This window comes from Capricornis sumatraensis, chromosome 9 (genome assembly GCF_032405125.1).
Source record: "Capricornis sumatraensis isolate serow.1 chromosome 9, serow.2, whole genome shotgun sequence".
Classification (NCBI taxonomy): domain Eukaryota; kingdom Metazoa; phylum Chordata; class Mammalia; order Artiodactyla; family Bovidae; genus Capricornis; species Capricornis sumatraensis.
In genome coordinates, this window is record NC_091077.1 from 47,029,042 (window position 1) to 47,038,527 (window position 9,486).

The window sequence follows — 9,486 nt, forward strand, 5'->3', positions numbered from 1 at the left end:
AATCCTAGAAGAATAAAAAGCAGCAAAAACTAGTGACTGTCCCACTGCCAAGGGTCTTGGTGTGTGTTCTGCCTGTCTGTTTTCCATGAGTATTTTCAGCATTGTTTTTAAAAATAAGAACCACCTAAAGCAATGGTCCCCAACCTATTTTGGCACCAAGGACCAGTTTCACGGAAGATGATTTTTCCACAAACTGGGGACCAGTGAAGGGGATGGTTTGGGATGGTTCAAGCACATTACATTTATTGTGCACTGTATTTCCATTTTTATTGCATCAGCTCTACCTCAGATCATCAAGCATTAGATCCTGGAGGTTGGGGACCTCTGACTTTAAAGCATATTGCAGAGTTAGGCACTGTGCTCAGTACTTTGCCTGGAAGATCTAAAGGCTATAGGCTGTAAATTTAACCCTGTAGGGTCAGTACTTTTCTGAACAGCATTTTTATGAAGGAAGATACTGCAGTGTAGAAGGGGCAGAAAATCCTCCCGGGGAGGTGGGTTGGGGTCAGGGCTCAGTTGCAGGCTGGATGCTCCAGACTGCACGGCCCCAAACTAGCCCACAACATACCTGCGCATGGAATGTGAACTGGTTTGTGCTATTTTCCAGTAAACAGTAGGTCAGGACCACTTTCCCATTCAGTCTGTAGTCCTCTATACATGTTTCTAGCTGTGTATGTCCCATTCCATAGATTTACCTTGGCATGTTTAGCCAATCCCACGATTTTGGATTGTTCCACATGTTATCATTATAATCCCAAGATGATCACTCAGTGCGAAGGTCTTTAAGCCCATCTCTCACGATTTGGCAGTAATGGGATTTCTGTGAATGGGCATGCATACAAGGAAGAGTTTTGAAAGATTTGGCCAATTGCACTTAAGAAAAGTTGTAATTGCAGCCGTGTGTTTTATAATTTTTCATCTATCATATAGGCAAGGGTTTTTAAAATATCTTTATTTAGTTAGTTTTGGCTGTGTTGGGTCTTAGTTGCAGCCCACAGTCTTCTCTCGAGTTGTGGCACATGGGCTCCAGAGCAGCCTCTGGGCTCAGTTATTGTAGCGTGGCCCCCATGCTTAACTGCCCTGCAGCACATGGAATCTCAGTTTCCTGACCAGGGATCAAACCCTAGTCCCCTGCATTGGAAGGCGGATTCTTAGCTACTGGACGACCAGGGAAGTCCCCAGCAAGGATTTTTTTTTTCAGTTTTTCATTTTTTCTAGTGATCAAACTGCTCTTTCTCATTCATTCATTGCCAATTTTAATTTATTCTTTTAGAAAGTTGCTGCTCATAGTCTTTACACAGTTTTTGCTTTAAATTGATTTGCAAAAGCTTGTGGCATTAAGGATGTGGGGTTAAGGACCCTCTGATGCCTTTGCAGATACACGTCTCAGTTTGTCGTCTGCCTTTTCTTCTTGCGTTGTGTTTGTCTTTTTGTCAGGGAGTTTTAAAAATGCTGTGAAGCTGGTCTGTCAAACTTCTTTGTACTTTCTTCCTTTGCAATTTGATTTTTATCAAACTTCCTTCTGTCTCCCCAACAATATTATATAAACATTACTATTGAATATAACTTTTATCCTGTTGTTGAAAATCAGACTTGTCACAACATGAGTTAAATTACTGAGACGTCAACATGGGCAACTCTGATGGAAAAGAGTAAAATGAAGAAAGCTTATCAGCTCATGGCCCAGGAAAACAAAACTGAGAAACCCACGGACAGTGACACCAAGATTTCTACTCGCATAGTTGTTATTTTATTTTATAATATAAGATAAATTTATTTGTGTTTGTTTTTTAGTCTGATTTTTCACATTTGTCAGGAAGAGCTCACCATTTCTTATCTAATTAGTAGAATCCATTAATGTTTTCTTCAAATATTAGAAAGTACTGCTTCATTTAACTCATAATTATTTATAAAGCTAGCATTTAATGACTTTAAACATTTCTTTGCATAGAACCACACTCAGTGTCTGTATGTTCAGATTTAAGATATAATCTCTGTCCTGTCACAGAATTCAGATTCAGGCAGTGCCATCCCAACCTCAGCATCCAGTCCTCAGTCCAGACCGCTGGGTATCTTCTCAGGTTCTTCCCCATGAGAAGGAAAAGAAACATTACGGGCGAACAAGTTTTACGTAATTTCTAACTGTGAAACCTTTAAAAATGAGGTAACTTACGCATATACATGAGGAAAGACATCCAAAAACACAGGATGTCTGTGCTGTTTTGAGTCGCTCAGTCGTGTTCAGCTCTCTGCGACCCCATGGACTGTAGCCCACCAGGCTCCTCTGCCCATGGGATTCTCCAGGCAAGAATACTGGAGTGGGTTGCCATGCCCTCTTCCAGGGGATCTTCCCAACCCAGGGATTGAACCCGGGTTTCCCACATGGCAGGCGGATTCTTTACCTTCTGAGGCACCAGGGAGGCCCTTAGAGATGATGTAACTTACTCATATACACGAGGAAAGGCAGCCAAAAACCAGAAAGGAGCGGCAAAACGTGTACATGAGTGATCCATGGTGCTGCTGGGAAATGCCATGGCACAGTGTCCGTGTTATTCCAATGTTACATTTCCCTGGCATCTTTCCTTCCTCCCTCTGATCTCTTCTAATCACATCCATTGGCTAAACCCACCCAGCAGCCAGAAAGCAAGAGAGCCCAAGCAACGTGGCCTATAGACAGTACAGATTCGGGGTCACTAAGCAAGGTCGAGAAAAGTGAAGAATGGTCCTGGTGGTAAGCAGGGGCACAGATAGGATAGATCATTTAAAAAATTAAAAATCACTCAAAAGTCCACCTTCCAGAGGTAACTTTGCTTAATCCTCTGGTAGATTTCATCAATGACTTTGTAATATGCATTACATTTTTATAGCCAAGATACTAGTACATAGTTGCTTTTTAAAGCATAGTTAATGAAGGAACAGAGGTCCAAATGGAAAACTATTGAAAGAGGGGCTTGATTACAGACAATAATTAGATTTGAGTGGTTTATTAACTTTCCCAGTACATTAAAACATACACATACGTTCAATCGCTCAGTTGTGTCCAACTCTTGGCGATTCCATGGACTGTAGCCCACCAGGATCTTCTGTCCATGGGATTTTACAGGCAAGAATACTGGCTTAAGTTGCTGTTTCCTTCTCCAGGGCTTCTTCCTGACCCAGGGACTGAACCCATGTCTCTTGTGTCTCCTGCACTGGGAGGCAGATTCTTTACCATTGAGCCACCTGGGAAACCCAACACACACACACACACACACACACATGTACACAGTGACCTAAGTCACCCAACCGGAGTAATTTTTTTTTTCATTGTTTTTTGGAGTACTGTTTTTTTTTCTCATTGTGAATTTTTTTAAATATAGAAAGCTAATTTCAAGCTTCGTGACATGTAGACAGTCTTCTTTATTGAACTATGCAGCTGTTCTTTTGTGGACAGAATTAACATTTTTTTATTTATTGGTTTTTAAACCACAATATCCTGAGTGTGTGTTGGGAAAGTGAATGAGTGACCCCTGTATACTGCCTGCTCTGTTTTTTTCCCCAGCCCAGTGATCACTCATTGATCCCCTCATTGTTTCCCATGGAGTTCAGATGTGGTTCAGAATCCTACTCAGCAACCCTCAACACACTGACTTTTCCAAGGTGAGACATATTGCTGTCCCATATGCTTAGCAGTCATTAAGATTAGAACTGTAGTGCCTAGTAGTTTAAGTGGCTGTCAACTGTGACAGAAGATTCCTCCTAAATTATGGGGTGAAAAATATGGCATGAAAAATTCACTTCTTGGTCTCAGTAACATGTCAGAAGCAGAAAAAACAGCTGAGGGAAATGGTGAAGGCCTAAGCCTGAGGTTGCAGAATTCTCCAAGAAAACAATCCGACTGGATCTTGAATTGGGAATATCCATAAAAGAAGTGCACATCCAGAATTCCTTATTCTCACATCCTTCAAGTTGATGATCTCACTCACTGGTAAGTCATTCTGAGTGCTTATATATCCCAGAATGTCAGTCTGTTACCTTTATTCTGAAGGCTATAAAATTACTGGCTCCAACATTCTTCCTTCAAAACCCTCTGAAGCCTGCAGCATATAAAGTGCTCAAGGAAAAGTCTTTATATTCCATGTGAGAAGTTGTTTTTTTTTTCCTTTGGTTCTTATAATGTCCAAGTAAGGTATTCTTTTTAAAATTTATTTAATTGAAGGATAATTGCTTTACAATATTGTGTTGGTTTCTGCCATACATCAGCACGAATCAGCCACAGGTATACATATGTCCCCTCCCTCTTGAACCCCTCTCCCATCTCCTGTCTCACCTTTCTAGGTTGTCACAGCCCCCTGAGTCATGTAGCAAATTCCCAGTGGCTGTCTGTTTTCCATATGGTAGTGTATATGTTTCCATGCTCTCTTCATTCATCCCACCCTCTCCTCCTGCTGTGTCGACAAGTCTGTTCTCCACGTCTGTGTCTCCTTCGCTGCCCTGCGAAGAGGTTCATCAGTACCATCTTTCTAGATTCCACATACATGCATTAATATATGATATTTGTTTTTTTCTTTCTGACTTACTTCACTCTGTATAATAGGCTCTAGTTTCATCCATTATCAAGGCTTCCCTGATAGCTCAATTGAAAAAGAATCCACCTACAATGCAGGAGACCCTGGTTCAATTCCAGGGTCAGGAAGAACCCCTGGAGAAGCGATAAGCTACCCGCTCCAGTATTCTTGGGCTTCCCTTGTGGCTCAGCTGGTAAAGAATCCACCTGCAATGTGGGAGACCTGGGTTTGATCCCTGGGTTGGGAAGATCCCCTGGAGAAGGGAGCTGCTACCCACTCCAGTATTCTGGCCTGGAGAACTTCATAGTCCATGGAGTTGCAAACAGTTTCCCCAGTGAGTAAAATGGAACATGTGTGATGTGTCTGCCCAGGGAGTCCTATTAGAGACTTGGTTCTCAAGTTTTTTTATTGGTGTCTGATCGTAGAGGCACTCTACCTAGCATGTGTCGGAAGTCCAGATTCCCAGCAGGAAAGCAGGTGTTCAGCTTAAACCAGTGTTTGTGAAAACACTTCAGGCAGAGTGAGTCACTCTTACTTACATTTAGGCTTCCCAGGTAGTGCAGTGGTAAAGAATCCACCTACCAATGCAGGACATGCAAGAGACTTGGGTTCAGTCCCTGGGTCAAGAAGATCCCCTGGAGGAAATGGCAGCACGCTCCTGTACTCTTTCCTGGAAAATTCCATCGACAGAGGAGCCTAGTGGCCTATGGTCCCTGGGGTTGCAAAGAGTCAGACACAACTTAGTAAATGAGCATGAACCATTTAGGTCAAATTTTATATCAGTGGAGGGAGCTATTTACCAGCCAAGTTCTCAGATCCCAGTAAGCAGCTGGAGGTCTAAGGATAGCAGCTTTAGGCCTGTTTTGCGAAGTCTTTCCTATGCATCCCCATTTAAATTTAACTTTACTTACATTACAGTGAGCCATTTCAGTGTGCATGCTAAAGTTGTCTTTCATTATTGCTTTTGTTCCAAGTGTGTGTGTTTCTTCCTTAGCAAGTTCTGTACCTCTTGGGTATTTGATAGAAAAAGAGGAGAGTAAGAAAAGAATCTGTCCTTTCCTTCCTATTTTTGTCACCACTTTGCCCTTCTCCTCTGTGTTCTCCTGGTCTCATGCCCATCCTTTGTGCTTGGGTGTGTGTGTTATTTGCTCAGTCGAGTCTGACTCTTTGTGACCCCATGAACTGTAGCCCGCCAGGCTCCTCTGTCCATGGAATTCTCTGGGCAAGAATACTGGAGTGGGTTGCCATTCCTTTCTCCAGGAGATCTTCCCAATCCAGGATCAAACCTGGGTCTCCTGCATTGCAGGGAGATTCTTTACCATCTGAGCCACCAGGGAAGCACCCTCTTCAGTTGCTACTAATGCATTTTTCTATGGTATTAGCTCAGCTTCTTATGGACCTAATACAGGGCTATTTTTTTTGTTGGTGGATTTTTTTTTTTCAGTATTGCATGTAAAACTTTTTCATTGCAAACCTGAGTGCTTTTATTTCAGATGTCCCATGATTACTTTCTAGTTGTTGTTTTTCCCCTTCCATTCATCCTCCAGCAGTTGGAGTGTCTTTCTAGTTCTATTAATTTCCAGTAGAGACGTTGTGGGGGCTCGTGCTTGTTTCTGCCTCTGTCTTCAGGGGTTTCTGTTAAAAGCCCTGCTCAGTAGTTGAGTCATAGATTGTGGCGCAATTTTCTGGCCTTGTTCCTGGTGGCCAGCAGGTTTTTATTTACTGAGCATCTGTTAGCTGAAATCCTCCTTCTCCTATGTCATTGTATAGCTAGCTCTCTGACACATTAAAGAAATGAAGCCTGTAGAGAGGACTGCGTCCTGGCACTCCTGCCCCTAGGCTCTGCCATCCGTAGGCTGGCACTATAGTGCCATGTGGGTGAAGGCTCCCTCTGGGGCTACTGTGGAGCCCAGCTCCTCTGCATCTGCTGTTCACAGGGCTTGAGGAGAGGGTGGCCTTGGAGGCACAGAGCACTCTGGACAGCGTCTTGGTGTTTTGGACTGTGCTAGCCCTCATGTTCCTGGTTTTAGGGCCTGGCTCCCCAGTTTCTTGCCTTACATTTGGTTGAGTATTGATCCCAATTCGCCGAATGAGACTTTTACTTTTTTCTGTGTTGTATCATTTTCATGAGAAGTTAGGAGTGGCTCAGTAGGGGGCTATTAACCAAGCATTGTATCAAAACAAAAAATTCTAAAGAAACTTCCAAATAAGGGACTTAACAGGGGTCCAAAGACTGAAGCACTGCAAGCAGCATGTGGAGCCCAGAGTCCCATTAGGGCGCTGGAACAGATGCGCACAGACAGTGACTCACATCACTCGTGTATTGTGACGAGCACACCGGGAGCCCAGCAGGCTGGGGGTCAGGGATTCTGGCTTCTCGCGCCAGACTCCAACGTGGACTTGCTGTGTGACCTTGGATGAGGCAGGGCTCCCTTCTGGAACTCTCTTGCCTTGTTTACAAATGAGGGGATTGGTCTTGAGAGTTTCTAGCATGCCTCCAGCTCCAATATTCATCATCACTTTAGACTGTTGGGATTCAGTGGGAACACTGTAGAAAGGAGGAAGCTGCTGACCTTGGGCTGATTCACCTCCTCTAGGGACCAAAGAAACAGAAACTAGAGGTGCCTCCCAGGATCCAGTCTGGCCCCTCAGGGCCAGGAAGTGTCCTGTGACCCACCAGGGTTGCCCGTCTCCAGCCTCTCCAGCTCATCTCTTTGTTGCTAGATTTTTTTTTAAAGAAAGATGGTGCATAAATTGTATGACTTTGCAGTTTGCAAAGGTCTTGTCTATTTGACTCATCCAACTTGTTGTATGTGTGTGTTTAATATAGCAGGAAATGGATCTCAGGCTTTTTCCCCCAAGTGAAAAGCCCTTTCATGACTGATTCCTAATTTAAGCATAAGGAGTTGGATGATGCCTCATGTTGACAATGAGCCATGATCGTTTTGTTAGACCAAGTTTAGACAAAGGGTCTAAGGCAAGAGTGAGTAACGTCTGGGACGTTAGGGTGTGCAAAGACCTCAGGACTAGGCCCAGAGCCTCCTGTGCGCCGGGTGGATTTTTGACTTGTATTGGGAATTCCATATTCTCTGTGAGTGTCTGCCGGGCAGAGGTGAGTCAGCACCCATGGTGAGGAGTAAGGTGGCACCCTGCTATCTCATGAGGCTGGTCTTGGATGTGAACCTCCTTGGGGCAAGGGGACGGAGACCTGGAACCTCGGGGACTCCTGGGCTCTGTCCTCCCTGCAGGGACACCATGGACTAGCTGTCCTCCTGAGTAAGCCACAGGCACAAGGCCCTACTACCTCCTGTAATATCTCCTTACCTCAAGCCAGGAGAGCAGGCGCAATCGTTGAATCTAGCAGATTATAAAACACTGCCAGAACCAGATATTCAGGTTAACACAAAATCCACTTGAGAGGCGTAAATAATCTAATTGGTGCTTGACATGCAAGCAGAATAGATGATCACAAGCCCTTTCAAGTACATGGTGTTCCAGCTCTCCCTTCTTTCAGGACAAACAGCTGATACTCCTGCCATTTATACTGGATTGGCCAAAAAGTTCATTTGGGGTTTTCTGTCACATCTTATGGAAAATCCCAAACAAACATTTTGGCCAACCCATTATACACGTGTGTGCTGGTCACTCACTCGTGTCCAACTCTGCAACCCTGCGGATCGCCAGGTTCCTCTGTCCATGGGATTCTCTGGGCAAGAATACTGGAATGGATTGCTATTCCCTTCTCCAGGGGATCTTCCTGACCCAGGGATTGAACCCCAGTCTCCTACATTATGGGCAGATTCTTTATAGCCTGAGCTGCCTGGGAAGCTCCATACCTTAGGGAGAGAAAGGGTGGAGGAATTGCTTTTCAGTTCATATCTGAGAAATGTTGCAAGAGAAGACAATATACACATTCTGTAGGATCTTCCTCCATGGTGTCCCTTGATGTCGCTGCCTGAATGTCTTGTGCAGCAGGAAGACGGTGCTCTCCTCTTTGTTTCCACAGCGGGAGCACAACACTTCCCACATTGACTCGTGTTTGTCTATGTGTCTGTATCTCCCATCAGTCTGCACTCCTGGAGGTTAAGAGCCACATCCAGTTATCACCTCGAAAAGAGCCTATGCAGAGGGCACGCTCAGTAGTGACCTTTTAAGCCAGATAAATGTCAGCTCTAGACAGCTAAGGAACTAGGAGGATGACATTCCCCAGAAGACAAGCTGTATCTGTCAGTCAGAGCACCCTATGTACATTTGATTTATGTGATGGATAATTATTTATTAAGCACCTACTATGTACCAGATAGGGCTTCCCTGATAGCTCAGTTGGTGAAGAATCTGCCTGCAATGCAGGAGACCCTGGTTCAATTTCTGGGTCAGGAAGATCTGCTAGAGATGGGATAGGCTACCTGTTCCAGTATTATTGGGCTTCCTTTGCGGCTCAGCTGGTAAAGAATCTGCCTGCAATGCAGGAGACCTGAGTTGGATCCCTGGATTGGGAAGATCCCCTGGAGAAGGGAAAGACTACCCACTCCAGTATTCTGGCCTGGAGAATTCCACAGACTCTATAGTCCAGGGGGTCGCAAAGAGTCAGACATGACTGAGCGACTTTCACCTTCATGTGCTGGATATTCTTTAGGATACTAAGGATAGCGCAGTGAATAAGACAAATAAGATTCCCACCCACAGAGTTTAAACACAATGGGGAAACAGACAATAAACATCCAACAAAACAACAGTTGTTAAAGGAGTGAAAATAGGATGATAGAGAATAATTGGGGTCCAGGAAGACCTATCGCCTTTCAAGTAAGATGTAAGGATGAAAAAAAGTGAGAGAGAGGAAGGAGCATTATAGGGGAGGAGATAGCTAGTGCAAAGGCCCTGAGGCAGAAGGAAATGTGGCTTCCTAAAGAAACAGGGAAAAGTCCAGAATGGCTAAGGA